At 39.1% G+C, this 20219-nt stretch overlaps 1 pseudogene; it reads right to left on the bottom strand.

Annotated features, from left to right (window-relative positions):
* Positions 1-18706: 18706 nt before the first annotated feature.
* Positions 18707-19797, bottom strand: LOC149184395 (E3 ubiquitin-protein ligase WAV3-like; annotated as a pseudogene).
* Positions 19798-20219: the final 422 nt, after the last annotated feature.

Here is a 20219-nt window from a genome sequence, read left to right as displayed (position 1 = left end):
ATCAACCACTTCAATACTTGCACTCACAAACTAAATTGTAGCAATCGAGACACTATAGGTGGATGCTTTCCTACAACAAGTTCATTTAGTCATCAGATATAAAAAGGGCATACACAATAAAGTTGCAGATATGTTGTCCAGACCAATCATAAATGCATATAATATACTTAAGCATAACTCAGTAATGCATGAAAGCTACGTTGAACAATATGCTCAAGATATAGACATTAAAGATGTATATGCAGCTTTAAGTAATGGCAAAAGGGTAGAAGAATTAGATTACTATGTTAAGGACCAACTCTTGTTTCATTAGGGAAAGCTATGCATTCCACAAATAGAGAGAATTAACATAATTAGGGAGGCACATACTTCCCTAATATCAGGTCATTTTGGTGTAAGTAAAACAGTTGCACAGCTACAAAGATATTGCTATTGGCCAAAAATGCATGAAATATTTTATAGATATGTAAGAGGGTGTACTATGTGTGCTAAAAGAAAGCCCAATAATAGAAAACAAGGCTTGTACTCTCCACTATCAGTTCCTTCCAATCCTTAGGAAAGTGTTTCCATGGACTTTATTGGGGGACTGCCAAAATCTAGAAAGGGACATGACTATTTATATGTTATTGTGGACAAGTTCAGCAAAATGTGTATTTTAATACCTTGTAATAAGTAGATTACAGCTGAACAAATAGCGAAATACCTTGTAATGCCTTTTGGGTTACCCACTTCCATAGTATCTGATTGAGACTCCCGATTTGTTGGGAAGTTTTGGTCAAGTCTGTGGGAATTAATGGACACCAGACTGAGAAAAATCATAGCCTTTCATCCACAGACAGATGGCCAAACAGAGGTAGTTAATAGGACAGCGATCCAGTTGCTTAGGGGTTAATGCAGTAACCATCCCAAGCTTCACGATGAACACTTATGTTATGTGCAACATTCTTACGACTGTGCTAAACATTCTTCTACACAGAGATCTCCTTTTGAGACCTATTTTGGTTTCATACCAAGGTCTCCCTTGGATTTTGTCTTTGAAAAGACATAGTAGTTGTCGGACACAGTGATGTGGACAAAGCAACCAGATTCATTGAACAGATCCAATAAATTCACTAGGCAGTGTAGGAACAACTGGAAAAGAGCCAAGCCAAATACAAGGCAAGCCATGATAAACATCGGGTGGAACACAACTTCTAAGTTGGCGATCAAGTTTGGCTGTATATCAGCAAGGACAGAATGCAAGGTGAAGGAAAGAAGTTGAAGCCAATAAGGTATGGGCCTTTTAAGGTACTTGATAAAATTGGTGAGAATGCTTTCCGCCTTGGTCTGCCAGCATACATGCACATCTATTCAGTAGTAAATGCAGAAAATTTAAGACTGTTTGAACCTTCATTAATTGAAGATTCTAAAGAGCAAAGTCAATTGCCTTCCATTGATGATTTGTTGCTTGAATACCTCAAAGAGTTGTAGGAAGATATAGTTCTGGACAGGAAGGTGAGGACAACACGTAGAGGGGACATGGAGTACATTAGAATTGGACTCAAAGGTTCAAAACCCAGCAGTGAAAAATGGATAGAGATTGGGCAAGTGAGGCAGTTGTATCCTCACTTGAACAATGTTTGAAAACCAACTTTTGGCGGTCCAAAATCCTTTTTAGTGGGAAGGTGTGATACAAATGGATCCAAGACACACTCTTTGTCTTCAAAACTCAAAGAAATCATGCCAAAAACCAAGGAAAAATCGCATAAGGAAGCCTTTCAAACCACTATTGGGAGGCAAGAACCCATGAAATCAATGAAAAAACAGAGTATCAGAGGCAGAACAAGTAATACACAGTAGCCGTCAGATCTGGCTGATCAACGGTCCAGATATGAGTGGTGGATCGCAATCGGCAGTGACCTTTGGTAGGGATTGGCAAAATCCACATAGGAGATGCGACAATGATCAACAGTTATCAACGCAGAGCTCATGAAAGTTACGATGGAAATTGGTGGAGTTAATCTGGACTATTGACCAAGCGCGCAGATCGACGACCCATATTACATCGTTGGATCGGTATCAGGGGATTGTAGAAGCACTTACAATGGTCCAGGGGTTATTGCGATGAGCGATTGCAATATCGCGATTGGAGCAGCCTATCAGAGCGGGGCTGATACCAACTTAACTCGCGATAGCTGGACCCGATGGAAAAATAGGTGATAGTGTATATTTTTTGAAGTTTGGCATGCAGGATTCTACAGTGTTTTTATGTATTTTCACAGTTTCATTTGTTAAACAAAAACCAAGCGCCGATGTGATACGCTGGACTTGAAAGGGTACCTTGAGGCTATCCAATATAATTTCAAGTCTGGAGGAAAAGCCATTTATAATGCATTTTCACAGTTTTTAAATATTTATGAAACACAAAGGGACAGAGCCATTGCAATTTGCGACAACAACAATAGGAGGACTCGATGGGAGAATAGGGAGGATTTAAGGACTTTTGAAGTCTGAAATGAATTGTGTTTGGTGGCATTTCATAGTTATGCATGCATTTTACTGTGTTAAGTAGAAAACGACTGCGTTTGTAATTCTAAAGGATTTCTAGGGACTGAGGCACTCTTACGATGCCGAATAGGTGGCCACCTCCCCTTTGGGCATTATGCCATGATTATGTAATGTTGAAAGATGGATTCAGGCAGACAGAGACCTGGGAGATAGAAAGTCAGGAAGGAGAAACGCAACCCAAATTGGCTTTAAAGCCATAGACAAAGAGAAAACAGAACAGGAAGTAGTATTGCAGGAAAAATGTCGTGATAGAGTTAGACAAAGATAGAAATCATTGAGGGAATCTGTGTACTCATAGAAAACTTGAGAGGTTCAAGTAAAGATCTTGTATTGTATTCTATTGTGCGTGAGGCTCAGATTGAGCTCACTGTTGTAAAAACAGCTCCGCTTGAAGACATAATAGAGAGGCCGCCACTAAAGGCTGGACCAGGAGATGTAGCCGAGGAGTATTGGGTGAACTCCTCATTAAATTTGTTGTGTCATGTGTCATGTGTTGCCTGTTATGTTTTCTTGTTCACTGCTTCATTGTCTGTGCATTTTGCAATCTTATCGATCCATTTCTTAAAATGACATAGACAAATCCATGCGCATAAGTCTATAATACCTTATTATTGTCTTAGATCTGATTATCAGATCAATTAATGGAGGATAATGCAACAAATTGAATGTGAGAACAATGGTTCATAATGATTCTCAGATAAGTATGAGATCCATACACTTAATTCTGTTGTTTACACTCATAGGTAACATGTTGATGATATGTTTGACGAAATTCCTATCATGGCTAGTAGGGGTCTAGTGATGATCTTATTCATATTAATGCTTTTGCATCATTGTTTCCGTGCATCCTGACTAATTTTAAGTGATCACTCCATTCTGGGCAGTATCCCGGGCTCTGGGCTCAAAAAGGTGGCTCAAATCCTGGAATGCTAGCATTAGTGCTGAGACTAACTCACCTGGGCAATGTTTGGGAAGCATTATAATGCACCTAGACAGTGTCTGGGGACCATTAGTCCTAAAACTAACTTGCCTCAGGGTGATGAGCTCAAAAAATGGGTAACTTTATGGGCTCATTTTGCCTATTATTCTCATTTAATCCACCATTCTCTATATTTTTATGCATGCTTTTGAATATATTTATTTTAATTGAGTGAATGGGAATAGTCACTTGACCACAAAGTCTAATACATGCTTATTGCATATTTTTTGACATTTTTGGACCAAGAACAGGCATGAGCAGATTGGCAACCAAATACGAAGGAACAAGGCTAGGGATTTATAGGAGGGGTTTCTCCTACACTAAATGACCCCTTCCTCAAGTTCTCCACCATCAGATCGGAGTTCAACAACCCACCAAGGATGATTTCAAGGGGCAGCTGAGCAGGTCTAGTGAAGTGGCTGGTTAACTGTAGTTTTGGGTAGCCAAGCTCCTAAAGTTAAGGAGGACTATTGGGAGTCCTCAGTTGCATAAGTAGGAAGGCTCCAAGCCCTGGTAGTTTAGCTATTGAACAGTTTATTTTCGCACTTTAGTGCAGCTCTGCATTCAGCTCATCTTCCAGCTCTTTCTGTAAACAGTTTTGTGACATGACAATTATTTTTTGATTAATAAAGATGAATTCCGCTTTGCACCAGCTCTGAGCTTTCTTAGGAGGTTGTAGCTCTTGGGGTTGACCCAAATGAAGTGTCTGGTACCTCCTTTGTGTACTTTTATGTGTTCTTATTGCATTCATAGAATAATTTCTATTATATAGGTTAAATCTTGCTTTGTTACTTAGGTTTTTTTTTATGATTAAGATAGTTGTTCTTGATTTAGGTTGATTTGATAGTTTGGTGACAAAAAAGATCCACAAAAAGGCTACCAAACAATCCTTGATCTCCTTTCTCCCTCCTCGGGACCATGAATTGAGACCAAGGCACACTCGCTGCCACAAAAAAACTGTTTTTGCCTTCCAATGCAATTGCTAGTGTTAGGTTTTAAGTTGGAAAAATTGATATCAGTTGTGTGTTCATGCTTAGATTTGTTCTCGCTTAGTTTCCATAGCTTTCTTGCATGATTTCCTATCTATAAATTTGTGTTCATCATGTTTCTAGTTTCTAGGTCAAAATTAGGTCAAAGTGGATAAATCTCTTCTTTTTAGTCTTTGCTTGAATCAGTTTCGGAAGGAAGTGTGCAGAACACCTATAAGACACTCCAACCTACTCTTCCTCTATCATACAAACTACTCTAGTCTCTCTCTCAAGATTTCCTTCACCCATTTTCCATACTTTCCCAACTTGCCCTAATTTCTACATTTTTGTGCAACATTGCTTTCTTCATCTTTGAACAGATCCAACCATCTTCATCACTCCTGAGCTTCATCTACCAGATCCTAGACCCCTTAACATCCTTATCCATCCTTCATTCCCACTTTCCCACCATTTTTCCACCATCAACCCTCTAAAATCCACTTTCGGCCTGTTCCTGTAGAACTCCCTGTAGAATATCCTGTAGATCCCCTGCAGACTTCCTGTAGAAGTTCATGCGAGCAGTTTTTCGAGATTTGATCACTGTGGAATTCTCCACAATGGTGCTAGGGACCCCTTAAGTCCTCTCCACACCTTCCCAACCTCCTGCAAACACCCACTCCATTTTCTTTCGCCAATAAACCTTTGCACAGTCAAAAATATTTGAAACACATGCATAATAATTCTGCATAGAATTACTCGAAAATACAAAAATATGTTTTTCCCTATTTTCCTTTAGGAGTAGCTTAAACACATGCATCTTACCTTTCCAAGAGTCAATTACATTCAGGTTAGCAGCTTTCGTCTCTTTTCTTGCACAAGTAGGGCTAGTCGGTAAAATTAGGGTTTGCTAGGGTTTGCATTTCCTTTCAGCTTTAATATTCTTTCTCCAAGTAGACTAGCCTCTTGTGAGTTAGCTTTCATCCATCACAATTAAAAGCTTCTTCTAAGAACTCATAGAAGTTGTCTTAAGCTCCTAGCGAATTTATGCCAGTTGATCAAGTGACAACCTACAGTAAGAGCTAGTACTTGTGCATACAGCACCATCACTTCCAAGTTTGTTACGAACTACTGGGTTGATAAAAGTAAAGAAGGGAGTCCCAAAAGTTGTAGCATCATTGCTGAAATACTGGAGCCCACCATCTCTTTGGCGCCATTTCCGGGGAAGTGTCAGAGTACTTTGTGATTACTGCTTTCTTCTATTTTTTTCTGCAACATTCTCCTAAGTAGTTTATTTCATTTCAAATTTTGCAATTTTCATTTCAGCAAGTGTAGATTAGACATTTCCTGCTTTCATTTCAATTCCGCAATTTCATTTCAGCAAGCATAGATTAGCTATTTCCTTCTTTCATTTCAATTCCACAATTTCATTTCAGCAGGCGTAGATTAGACATTTCCTGCTTTCATTTCAATTCCACAATTTCATTTCAGCAAGTGTAGATTAGCTATTTCCTGCTTTCATTCCAATTCCGCAATTTCATTTCAGCGAAATAGATTAGTCCTTTCCTGCTTTCATTTCAATTCTGCATTTTTATTTCAGCAAGATAGATTTTAGTTAGTCGCAATTTGTTATTCAATCAATTTTAGTTTTGCAGGTACAAGTAGAGAAAAAAAACAAAATTCAACCAAAAAGATTTCCTTTCATGCCTTGTAGGAGTAGAGATAATTCAGAAAAATGTTTGCACAACACCCCCCCTGCTTCACATAGCCAACCTTCTCTCTTCTTCGATAGTTGTGATTAAGAAGAACCCTTTGGTGGACAACAAGACATGTTTGAAGAACCTATAGGGGAGAAGAAGAAGAAAACATTCCTCTAGAGAAAATGGCTGAAAACGAAAATGTTGGGAGCAATACCTTTTCTTCTAACTCATCCATTGAAGGAGAAATTAGAAACATGTGGGAAGATTTCAAGAGTGAGATGAGACAGACTATTGCCATGCAAATGGATACCTTGTGGATCTAAAGGAAGCAAGAGGAAGCCGAGAGGGCTTTGGCCATCTTTTGTCCTAGGTGCACTAGAAAGCATCCTAGGAATGAATGTCCATTGCATTCCATAAAAGTGTATTTTGTTTGTGAAGAAGACCATCCTACGAATCAGTGCCCTTCCTTGCCCAGAATTAAAGCTACATATCGAAGGGCCAAAAGCGCCACTGAACCACTCTATTTCATGAACCAAAGAAGGCCACATGGACCGAGATCTTACTAGAAGGGAATGCAAGTGACATCCCAGACTTATTACAACCCCTATCAAGCTACTTCCATGCCTTCTTGGGGCCCCCCTGCTCATCCTTCCTGGTCCACACCCCTTCCTTGGTCATATCCATCTCAATATCATGTTCAACCAGCTACTCATCCATTTCACCCTTATGCTCAGCCACAGTCTCAGTGGAATGCACCTCATCAGGGGTGGAGGCCCCAATACAACTCTCCTCCCACTCCTTTGCCTCCACTACCTGCTCAACTGCAACCATCACCTCCTGCTACACCAAGGAAGCCCCAAATGCTTACTCAACTAAACCTGAACCCAAATAACAGGAAGGCTCAACAAGTATATAGTGGGAAACCACCTACCCAACCAAAACCCCATCCACATCCATCTAAAATATACACCCCCACTGAACTACTCGTACCATCATTATAAAACCCGCACATTGGAGTAGCTCAACCCAATTACAATGCTGAGGCACAACATGTCCAAATGACTCCTCTTGAGCTCAATGATATTCACCATAGCTCAGGAAGAGTATTGCAAAAAAGAGATTATATTGAAAGCATTGAAGGACCACATCCAGCAAAAGAAGATTCAAAAGAGGAGATCAAAGGACCATGGGCTGCACTTGATGAAGAGAAGACATCAAAATCAGAGATCGAGAGAGCTCCCTCATGGTTACCATCAAATCCTCCATGTATTCAAGAGAAAAATTAGCAAAAAGAGGAAGATGTGAAGGTCATGATAGAAGAAGACATGAAGAATGATATAGATCAGCAAAAGGACCAAGGACATCACAACTATATTGAGATATGGTTCCAGAAAGTCACTAAGTTGTAGTAGTACTCTCTTCCTCAACTATGCTTTATCCCTTCAAAGTCAAATCATTTGGTCTCTGAAATCCAGATGCCTATCAAAGCATGCATTCCAAGCCTCCACATCATTTTGTCTTTCATCTCGATGTGCACATGGCTCCATTGGAAGTATTCTTATACTTGAAAATGATTTTGTTCTTCAAGTAGGGTAGGGTAGAAAAAAGAAAAAAGAAAAAGGAAAAAAATGAAAAACCATTACCCTTTCCCAAGATTTGGTCTCGTTCAATTTGAAATTTCACCTCCTACAGGAAACTCGGTACCTTCTATAGGAGGATCCTGTAGAATATATAGAAAAGCCAAAATCAATCTCAGAAGAGGACTCGAGGGTTGGGAATCTATCTATGCATCCTGTAAACCTCCCTGCTTCCATACATCACCAGATGTCACCTTTTTCCATATTTGTACACCTCCATTGCACTCGTTTTTATGTCCCTGCACAGTCACACATAGAAATCTTGCTTCCTTCATGCTGCAAACAAAATTTTTTTAATGACAAATCAAAGCAACAATTTTTTCACTCACCATACCTGATACCTTCCATCTATATTCCTTATCATCTAAGACCCTCATCAGTAGTTGTAGCCCTACTCATTTTAGCTTGAATTTCAGAAGGAGAAGCAGCTACAGGAAATCCTACAAGATTCCTGTAGCAGCTGATCCCTTTGAAAGACATACTCTAGAGACAGGGTCAGTAAAGTATGGCATATGAAACATGCATGGAGCTCTGTTTGAATGTGTGAACATCAGTAACAGCCCGAGGCTGAGCATGCAGAGTGCAAGCAGCAAAAAGAATGAAGAAATGGGGTCCAAAATCCGATATATGCATAACACGGCCGCAACTGCACATGTAAATTCCTAAACCTATTCCTCAATTACATGAATCATATTTTAAGGCTACGTGACTATGGGAATGGTTTGGATTGAATAGAATCAGTGGCTAGTTAACAGGCCACCCTTGGTCAGTTACACATCCTCGTGGCATCCAAACGAGCCCTGTCAAATTCAAAACTGCCAGTAAGATACGCAGCCAGCATGTGTGGTATGTCCATTCAGGAAGAAATATTCGGGACTGGTACTGATGGCAGTGGATAACGAGAGAAGGGAGGTGATGGTAGTTAGACAGCATGCAGAAACATTATGACTGTGACATCGGATCAATGGTCCGGTCCGGCCACCTCATCTCCTCACCACGAATCACGCTGCAGTTAAAAGGCAACTTAGTTGGAACATTCACCACCCTTTGTTCATTCTGCACTCATGACGTTCTCGACTGAAGTACGCATCTACCATTTCCAGAGGAGCTAAACAGTCATCCACCACCATTTTTCTACTTGTTTTTGAAAATCTCCTGCCTATTGGGCTGTGCAGGAAGCACAGTTTCATTCTACAGGAGTCGGGAGATTTCTACAGGAAGGGTTCTACAGGAAAGGCAGAGAACAGCTCTGTAGAAAGGAAACCCAGGATTTTCGTCGAAAGTCAAGCTCAACAGGAGGTAGGCTTAGGAAAACTTCTCTATGCATGATTTGTTTGAGCAAGGTGGTGAATTGAACATGACAGTAGATTGAAAAAGAGAGTGAAAGTCTATTTGTGCATTGAAAAAGTGAAAATCTGCCTACATATTTCCGTGAGTCTACATAGTTTCTTTTTCTCTTTGCACCCGAAATCTCCTCATCCTTTTTCAAAGTCTCCTGTGAGAAAGATACATGTAGCAGTAAGGGCCATCCTGTGTGTGTGTGTGAAAAAACGAATGTGCATATCTATCTACGTGTTGAGAAAAGAACCTATGTCCTTATCCTCTGTTCTATAGAAAGAAATTCCTTCTTTTCAAAGACAGAAAGTCAAATTTAGGGTGATATCCATTTAAAAATTATTGCCATTTTATGTTGTAAAGAAACATATAGGAAACTCCTTCTTGGGTTCATAAAAAAACCGAATTCAACTATCCTCTGTTTCAGTGATTAACTGTTTTTTTTCCCACTTGGGCATTTTCTTTTCTGGTTAAAACACAAAAAGAGCACTCAACACCATGCCAGGAGGATTCATAAGGAAAGAACCCTTAGACTATAGCAAATTGCACGAGCACCCTGAGGTGGTGGACCTTTTCACCAGGGCAAACTAGATATCCTTCTTTGACAGAATTCAGGGTTATGATGAGGAGGTAACTGAAGAGTTTTTGATGTCCCTAAGACCACATTCGAAGACACATGCCACAGTTAGTTTTAGGGGTTTGACCCTAGAACTTACACCTAATCTCATCAGTAGAATTACTAGTCTACCATTGGGGCTCCCTTGGAGCAAAGAGGAGAGATCATTGGGACAAGTTGCTAAGAAAACATTTTTTCTACTTGAGGAGCATCCTGCAGAAGATAAAACCGGGGTAAGAAGGACAAGCTTCCCTCCTCTCTAGAGTGAAGTCAGTTATCAAATAATGAAGTATATCACATGTGAAGGGAGGTTCAACATCATTTATGGATATCATTTTAGGTTGTTACATGAATTAAGGTATGGGATGGACTTGCCTCCAGCCAGAAAACTGAGCATCCCATATTTCCTCCTTCAATCCTTAATTGAATGTGGTACAAAGCTAAATGAAGGGGTCCCAGATTAGTTGGCCCACCATGGGCTCATCAAACTGTTGGTGGAAGATTCTTTACACACCTATACTATCCCCATCGCTTGGGAAATCTTCAGAAATATGTCCAGGGATGATGACATTAGAATTTTGGCTGAGAACATCAGCACCTCCAGCAGTGAGGAAGGGGAGCAAACTGAAGAAATTGAGAAGGACAATGATAAGGGAGCACAGGACATTCAAGCAGAAGGAAAAATAGAGGAAGAATAGAAGGAAAAAGAGGAATTGGACAAGACTGTTAAGCCTAAGACATAGAAGGGGATAACAGAAAGAACAGAGAAGGGAAAAAGGACACAGATTGGAAAGAAAAGGGCCAAGAAAGCCCAAACGAATACTGCCACAACCAAAGCCAACACCCAGCGAGAGAAGGAAAAGACACACCCTGAGATATCAGTGACACAGGAAAAAACAGAGGGCATAGAGATTTCTACAGGAAACGAAGGGAAAGAACAACAGGAAGAGAAATCCCCTAAAACGTTGGCAAGGGAAGCAGCAGCTATGCTTGCTGCATTAATCTCACCTACAAAACAAAAAGGAAAAAGAAAGAGGCAAGCCTCCATGTACTTTCAAGCCAAAAGAAGCACAAGGATCAAAGTGGGAAAACCCTAGCCACCATCAAAGGAACCAATTGTCATTGAGGAAACACCCACTAAAAAGAAGGAAGAGTCTCCTTTCAAGATATCCATCACCTATGAAAGAGGAATCCAAAAAACCTCCACATGGAAAGAGAAAATTAAGTTGATGGATTCAAAGGTAGTTTTATAGGAGGCTGAAACATATCTACAGGAAACTCTAGCCAAGTTAAAAGAATTTGAGAAATTGGAAGAGGAGGTAGCGAAACAATCACAAGAAGCAGACAAGCCTAAGGAGATACTTGAACCAAGCCCTTAGCCTAGTTTGGGCTCATATTACAACTTGTTAGAAAGTGGGAATATCATCCCACAGAAGTTTGTTGTACCACTTTTCTTTGCATTGGAACATGAACGGGTTAGGACTCACACTTGGATGAAAATTGCTAAATCCAAGGGAGTTGCAGACATAGGCCACCTAGATGAATAGATAAAGGAATTGAGAAGAGAGTTGGCCATGGTGAGGCACAAAGAAAACAGTAAAAGAGCCCAGGTACAGGAGGAGAATGAGTTGCTGAAAAAGTAGTTGCAGCTACAGGAAGTTCATAAGGAAGATAGGTTGTCCATTTTGGGAGGGCAGCAACAACAAGGAGGATCGCCAGCAGACAAGTAAACAACTGAAAAACAACAAAGAGAGGAAAATCTATAAGCTGATGTTGAGATGCTGAAAAAATTGCTGCAAGAAAAGGAGTCACAGGCAGTAGAAGAAATACAGGTTTTAAAACAACTGTTGCAAGAAAAAGAAGCCCAAATGGCTTGCATGGCTAACTGGGCAGTAGAAGCCTTACAATGTAGGAAACCTGCTAAGTCCTATGCATTATATCTTAAAGACCAATGGTTGCAATTTCAAATTAACACATTGGCCCAAAGGGGCACCATTCCATTCCAGAATTACAATCAGTTTATGTATTTGTGTGACAATAGCTCAGCTGAAGATAAGGCCAAGTTAGCAGAATTCTATTTACACAACTTGGCACTTCCAAACATGAATCTATGGGACCCCAATGCTGCATTGGGAGATGTACAACTCATGGCTATGGCTTCTTGGTTAAGCCATGAGGAAAAGAGGGCAATAGAAATTCAGAAGGTTATGGACAGGGAGCTAAGTGAGCCACTCATGATCAGGGCAGAACCAGAAGATCCCTCAGCTTTAGTATATGCTCATCAACACCTTTCCAACAACCCTCAAGTTCTCCCAGATTATGTTGAAAGGCAAGCTCAGGCCATTGCTCACTTTGAAGACATGGAAAGACTGTTTGGTGATAATTGCATTCATGCTTGCACAAGGAGATGGAACACATTGCCCCATAGTCTGAAAATAAGAGAGTACCACTCCCCAACCAGAATGAGGGAGGCTTTGGCAAGAGTACCCCTTTATAAATAGTCAATGCAAAACCTGAAGGCCAACTGGATTGGCCTAAAGTTCAGTCCTCCACTACTCTTAGGACTACTGGAAGGGGTTAAGGAAGAAGAAGAACACAGGCAATGGGAGGAAGTAGATAGAAAGGCAGGGTTTCATGATAGAGAATAAGAGATCACCTCAGAGGCTTGGGATGTCAGAGAGGTAGTCAAAGCAATCAAATATGATGAACTAGATTAGTTGCTCAGAGGATGAGCAACACATTCAGCAAGGGGGCGATGATGAGCCCCAAAAATGGGTAACTTTATGGGCTCATTTTGCCTATTATTCTCATTTAATCCACCATTCTCTATAGTTTTATGCATGCTTTTGAATATATTTATGTTAATTGAGTGAATGGGAATAGTCACTTGACCACAACGTCTAATACATGCTTATTGCAGATTTTTTGACATTTTTGGACTAAGAATAGGCATTTATGAGAATATTGGCCGCCAAATACGAAGGAAAAAGGCTGAGGATTTATAGGAGGGGTGTCTCCTGCACTAAATGACCCCTTCCTTGAGTTATCCACCATCATCTCAGAGTTCAACAGCCCACCAAGGATGATTTCAAGGGGCAACTAAGTAGGTCTAGTGAAGTGGCTGATTAACTGCAGTTTTGGGCAGCCAAGCTCCTAAAGTTAAGGAGGACTGTTGGAAGTCCTCGGTTGCATAAGTAGGAAGGCTTCAAGCCTTGGTAGTTTAGCTATTGAACAATTTATTTTTGCACTTTGGTGCAGCTCTGCATTTAGCTCATCTTTGAGCTCTTTCTGTAAACAGTTTTGTGACATGACTATTATTTTTTGATCAATAAAGATGAATTCCACTTTGTACCAGATCTGAGCTTTCTTAGGAGGCTATAGCTCTTGGGGTTGGGCCCAACGCAAGTGCCCAGTACCTCCTTTGTGTACTTTTATGTGTTCTTATTGCATTCATAGAATAATTTCTGTTATATAGGTTAAACCTTGCTTTGTTACTTAGGTTGTTTTTTATGATTAAGATAGTTGTTCTTGCTTTAGGTTGATTTCATAGTTTGGTGACAGAAAAGATCCACAAAAAGACTACTGAGCAATCCTTGATCTCCTTTCTCCCTCCTCGGGACCATGAATTGAGACCAAGGCACACTTGATGCCACAAAAACACTATTTTTGCCTTCCAATGCAATTGCTCGTGTTAGGTTTTAAGTTGGAAAAGTTGATATCGGTTGTGTGTTTATGCTTAGATTTGTTCTTGCTTAGTTTCCATAGCTTTCTTGCATGATTTCTTGGCTATAAACTTTTGTTCATCATGTTTCTGGTTTCTAGGTTAGAATTAGGTCAAAGTAGATAAATCTCTTCTTTTTAGTCTTTGCTTGAATCAATTTCGGAAGGAAGTGTGCACAACACCTGTAAGAAACTCCAACCTACTCTTCCTCTATCATACAACCTGCTCCAATCTCTCTCTCAAGATTTCCTTCACCCATTCGCCATATTTTCCAAACTTGCCCTAATTTCTACATTTTTGTGCAACATTGCTTTCTTCATCTTTGAACAGATCCAACCATCTTCATCACTCCTAAGCTTCATCTACCCAATCCTAGACCCCTTAATATCCTTATCCATCCTTCATTCCCACTTTCCCATCGTTTTTCCACCATCAACCCTTTAAAATCCACTTTCGGCCTATTCCTGTAGAACTTCCTGTAGAATTTCCTGTAGATCCCCTGCAGACTTCCTATAGAAGTTTGAACGCGAGCAGTTTTTCGAGATCTAATCACTATGGAATTCTCTAGAAGGGTGCTAGGGACCCCTTAAGTCCTCTCCACACCTTCTCAACCTCCTACAAATTCCCACTCCATTTTCTTCACCAATAAACCTCTACACAGTAAAAAATATTCGAAACAGATGCATAATAATTCTGCATAGAATTACTCGAAAATACAAAAAGATGTTTTTCCATATTTTCCTTCAGAAGTAGCTTAAACACATGCATATTACCTTTCCAAGATACAATGGCATTCAGATTAACAACTTTCATCTATTTTCTTGCACAAGTAGGGTTAGTCGGTAAAACTATGGTTTGCTAGGGTTTGCGTTTCCTTTTAGTTTTCATCTTCTTTCTGCAAGTAGACTAGGTTCTTTTGAGTTAGCTTTCATCCATCACAATTAAAAGCTTCTTCTGAGAAGTCATAGAAGTTGGCTTAAGCTCCTAGTGAACTTGTGCCAGCTGATCAAGTGACAGCCTGTAGTAAAAGCTAGTACTTGTGCATATAGCACCGTCGCTTCCAAGTTTGTTACGAACTACCGGGTTGATAAAAGTAAAGAAGGGAGTCCCAGGAGTTGCAACATCATTGCTGCAATACTAGAGCCCACCACCTGGGCAGTGTCAAGGGAGTGTTACCTTGCCCTTAAGTCTCTGAAACAACAATGGGACCCAGGGATAGGTAGCTTAAGTGGCTGATTTGTCTCCTGAAGGTTATTCGGATGATTTTGGATGACTGTATGTGATGTTCTGTTGATTCCATTTGCTTAAAGTCACCAAGTATGTTGAATCATATCATCGTGGCCTCTTGTCGCATGTTTACTCCGATTGGCTGGTTGCTTGGGTAGATGTGGGAGGAGGGTGTTACAATATGATGTTTGTCTGTTGGGTCCTTCCTAACAAGCTCGTAACAATTGACAAAAGGATAAAAAATTTCAAATACCTGATGACAATTTTTTCATTCAAATACCATCTTAAACTCATTAAATCCCAAACCAAAACTAAAAAAACAAGCACCATAACACCCTACAAAAATGAATAGATCTTAAACCAATACTAGTGGAAAAAAACTACCTTTACACCTTCACTTATTAAACCCCATGCAAGAACAACAGATGTGGTAGTTCGATCCCCAACTGAATTATTTTTCTTTGTTGTAGATTGTCTTACCAACTTGGCCCCAAGATTTTCAACTGGGTCCTCTAAATCAACCTGTCAAAAGGTTGAAACCAAGGCATTGAAATACATTTCATTAGGCTATACATTACAATAGAAATTGACTGAGCCACAACTCTTTTTTTTCAGTTGGGAAAATCGTTATTCATTTCTCTCATGTGGCTAGTTTAGAGACCAAGTAGATCGCTAAGTAACAAATATATTGTCTTTGACCTTTCAGTTTGCAAATTTTTCCTACCAGATCTAAGACATTTAGGAAGGGGAAAATAATACAACATTAAGAATGAAACCAAAACACACATTGCAAATTACTTGCTTCACTACTATCATGACATTGAATACAATTTTCAGAGAAACATACTTTCTCTCCAAAACAACATTTATGCCCTTCGGTCCAAGGGTGACTCCAACAAGATCAACAAGTTTGTTCACACCTGCCTACAAGATAATTAGAATCAGATTTCAATAAGAGTGCAACTGAATGCAATATTATATGCCAAAACAACCCTCCATGAAAATTTAAAACTACATATTAACATCAAATATAAGTGGACAAGGAAAGATAATCCATGGTGATTTTTTACGTGGATGTGACCTTCCTTTAAACATCCATTTTTCCTTGACCTGCAGTTTTTTTGTCACTCAAGCATCCTATTTGAAGTAAAAATCCTTTTCCATGGCTCTTGTATTAACTAGCTTCTTTCTAGTGTGTAATCTCATAGTCCATCTTTTGCTTAAGTGATTAAAAGAAATGGGAGGAAAAACTAAAAGAGAAGAAAATTGTCTACCATAATTATTAAACTCTGCACCCAAGTTCCTCTCCTTTCGAATGTTGCCTAGTGAGGTAGAAATTGTCATTTTTGTCACGTTTCCTAAAGAAGAGGCCATCTTCTCATATGCTAAATAAATTACAAGATCCTCATATTAGTATCTATGTTTAAAAAACGTAAATACCATTGCATAAAAAGACTTATAAGTGTTAAAAGGAAAACTAGAAAACTATAAAAGGTTTTGGGAACTTAAGAAACAACCAAACGTAAATCCAACCACAATACTCATTTTAATGAGATAGATCGATATATTTAGATTAATCTAATACAAAGAAACCCCATCTATATTAATCCTAGAAGAAAACAATCTAAGCTAGTTTTTGTTGCAGGCCTCCAAGTTGCATATTTTTAATTTGAATTTTTGACCTATATGCAATGTGATAGGGTAATTTTTCCCTAGTTTTCAACAAAAGTTCTCCTTCTTGTACAAAAATTTAACACAATAAATCCAATAGTGCACCCTACCACTGATACTACTGTACAATGTTATGATAATTCACCGTAGAATTTCTTGATAATTAACCTTTCTTTTTCTATTAGAGTGGTTAGATGTTATTTTAGAATTGTTACTCTGTCTTCTGTGATTGCAGTGAATAAAGGTATCTGGAATAATAAACATCAATACAATAGTTTTTTGCAACACACTGCTCAATGTCATGTAAACCCAAAATCATAGCATGAAATTCAATTTAAACAACTTCAGATCCTCACCAATGAGAACTATCAACCACAAGTTAAATCTAAATCCCACAATACAAGTTACTCTGACCACCAGTCGCAACTTAGATTAGTTATGTTTCCTACATGTCCTTGGATTTACACTGTCTAAGAAGTCAATTCTGAACATGTTACAAAGTTGGCTTCACCACAATATGCCTCCTTCTCCTAGACTACCTCCTTCTATTGGAGGATCTGAATTGTTGGTAGTCACAAATTACATAAGGTATCTTTGTTGGCATATATAAAAATTTCTCCATAGATTGAATGAAAGAAAAACTCAGTGATTTCCTTTGGATCCAAATACAAGAATCAAATCCCCGCAACTTGGAAACCCTCCTTGATGCTCAACCCAAATAGGTCTCGCTTCAGGAAACTTTGATTTAGATTGTATTTAGGCTTTGGAACCCTCTGATGAGTGTCAAGTCACTACTCCACTTCCTTTTAAACCTACAAATAACCATCCACTTTGTGTCCATATTGCTAAGATAATAGCAAGGCCCATTGTATGAGAGGCAACACCAAAGAGACAAGAACAGTAAACAGTAATTACGAGGTCATTCTGAAGACCCCTTCTGTAGGTAATCCCACATTAGTTTAGTATCAGCGAGAGGAAAATTCTTGTTTTAGGAGGAGCCTAAGGCTCCACTTCCAGCATCATGAGGATGGAAATCATTCTGATTTATAACCAAGATTTACTTTGCAATGTCCTCCAATATTCTCTGTTGTGCATACAAAACAATTAGGTTATTGTCTCAATCTATTAGAGGATGATTTTAGGACTCGTGTATATTCTCCCTATTCATTTTCAAATTCATCTCTAAAGTCATGATACTAGTGCCATTGTAGGTATGTTGGTCGAATAAGAATGACCTCTAAGATTCTTATTAAGATCTCAACCTTGAAGCCCAACTTAGGATTGAGTGGATGAGAGCTTGTTAAGTGGATGGTGGGGGGTGGTGGCATAGGAAGGTACATGTTACCTGAATGAACTGCCTATAGATATTTTCTACTCACGATTTAGTTATGCTTTCAAATGAGGCAAACGCGGGGTATTCAAAGAGGACTTGTAGGGAGGAAGATAATTAATGAAAATGACTATAAACTACAACAATGTGGTTACCTCATTATTTTAAAATACCAACATTATTTCCTCAATGTACTTTGAGAAGGATGTGAAGTAATCTCCTTGGATGATAAAAGAGCCATATAGGGGTACCTATCCTCTCCAAAGTCCAAATCTCCAAGAGAAAAAAGGTTGTATAAGTAAGAGGTAAGCTTGAACAAAGTCTCCAGCTGAAGTGAGTGAGGTCCAAATCAACTTGTATAATGGCATGTGGACCTTTGCACTTACATCTAATAATCTCTCAGTAAGTGATAAATTTGCCTCACCCAAGTTTGGTCTAATTATATTGTTGATCCATCTAATAAAATTGTTCTATCAATATAGTGAAATAGTGGTAACATCAAAGGATGTCTTGAGAATGAAATTGGAAGCTCTGCTTTTCCAAAACAGCTAAAGAAGTGTATCCCTTGCATAGCCACATTTGAGAAGCTTGTCCCAAATTGAAAGGTGGCCTTCAAAACTAGAGACCTAGATAACTTAGTAAGAATAGGTAGGGGTGAACTTAATTGGTTCTCCTCCATTTGAGAAATGCAACCATGACATAGTATCTTTGGTTGCACTAAAAAAAGTATTCTTAGCCTTATTAAAATTAACAACCCCAAATTTTGAAGGGAAATCCAACAAATCAAGCTGTGACTAAAGACTCAAAAGAGAGCAAGGAATTAAGACCAAATTAGAAAATGAAAATAAGTACTTAGACCATCGTGTAAAATGCACCCTTCATTGGCATGTGTCATGTCCCTTAGAAACTAGTCAAGCTCATGACTCAATGTAAATCCTGATTAAGATGGGGAAAAGAGTGCAACCCTATTTAAGCCCCTCAACTTAGAATAAGGTCAGAGAAGCCACTGAGTTTGAAAAATCCTTGGGATGCTTGCAAAGCCCTTCTCCTGATCCCCAATACAATCCGGGCACCTATCAAATCACCCCTCTCTTCCAGTGCTCTAGCTTTTACTATGGATTATGTAGTGCATAAACCTATTTCTTTGCCTGTTAACCTCAAGACAGACAACTTGTTCATTACTGCTAACATATTCAGGACATCGAATAGATAGTTATGTCACTGGTGTCTAAATAGTTTCTTATGAAAAAGGATCCCTGTAAGAAAGAATAACTTTCAATATTTTCATTTCATTAATAGTTGTGTTATATTTAGGTTTTCTAAATGGAGGAAGCTTAACATAAACCAAGAAGTCCCTCTCCTCCTCTACATACAAGTTTCCAATATTTACCAATCCCTTCTGCCCATCATCTAGAATGTTTACTACATAACTGTCTTCTTGTATGACACTCAATTGCACTCCTGAACTTGCACATGTGACAATAACATGCATATCCTGAATCAACACACTCAGAAAACCACCAATGCACTATGCAAAAGCATCTTAAAAAATACTTTCTATCTCAATGAAGGAAAAGGTACCACCAAAAGTCTATGATATGGAGTGAATGGATGTTGAATCATGATCCATCCCAAATCCAAAAGTGTGTATAGGGATCTGTATGTTACTTTGCTATGCATGTTTCCTTATTGATCCTAGAAAAAAGGATTGATATCAAAAACCTTCCTAGAATTTGACAAAATGGAAACCTTCATGTCGTTTCCCACATTGTAGGTGTCCTACCCATCCGATAGTAAAATGATAGTACAGACAAGGTTCTTCTCACACCGGTCTTCCAACACTTTGGTACCCTTTTACAACCCTTCAAAAATGTTGGTTCCACCAGTGGATATTAGGCCATTCAATACTCACAAAGAAAATTGTTGACCCTCCTTAGACATACGTAATAGAGGGAAAAAATGCCTAACAGTTCACGAGAAGGCAATGATTGAAAGGCGGTCCATGGGGCCATGCTTCCACTAACATCAAGAATAATTACAAGATCAATGGCGGCTCGATCTCTCGGCATATCAGGGGTTTGGGATTTATTTCCAGTATTCCAAGTTCTTTGGTTTTGTTGTTGTTTTTCACTAGAGCATGGAACTTTCAGATGTACCACAACACTGAAATTTTCATGAAACTCAGAGTATGGAATTTCATAAAAATCAAGAATTTTTTTTAACTATACAGATGTACTATCAACTTCTCTACCTTGAAACCCTCCACTTCGTTGTGCCAATTTTCCTCTTGAATCTATAGCCTATGAATTTTCTTCTGCTATGTCAATTTCAACCAAAGTAGATTCATTCCCATTTTCCCTACCTGACCCATTTTCTCCACTTGATTGATGCTCCAATCGCTCATCATCAACAAAAACAAGAGGCTTTGTAACACGTCTTGTAGCTTCAGGATGTGGGGGACGAGTTCATGGTAAACGTGGTAAAATTGTTG

This window comes from Pinus tabuliformis, chromosome 3_2 (assembly GCF_031772625.1).
Source record: "Pinus tabuliformis cultivar Carrire ecotype Pingquan chromosome 3_2, CPIR1, whole genome shotgun sequence".
Taxonomy (NCBI): Eukaryota; Viridiplantae; Streptophyta; class Pinopsida; order Pinales; family Pinaceae; genus Pinus; species Pinus tabuliformis.
This window is presented reverse-complemented; position numbering and strand designations above follow the sequence as displayed.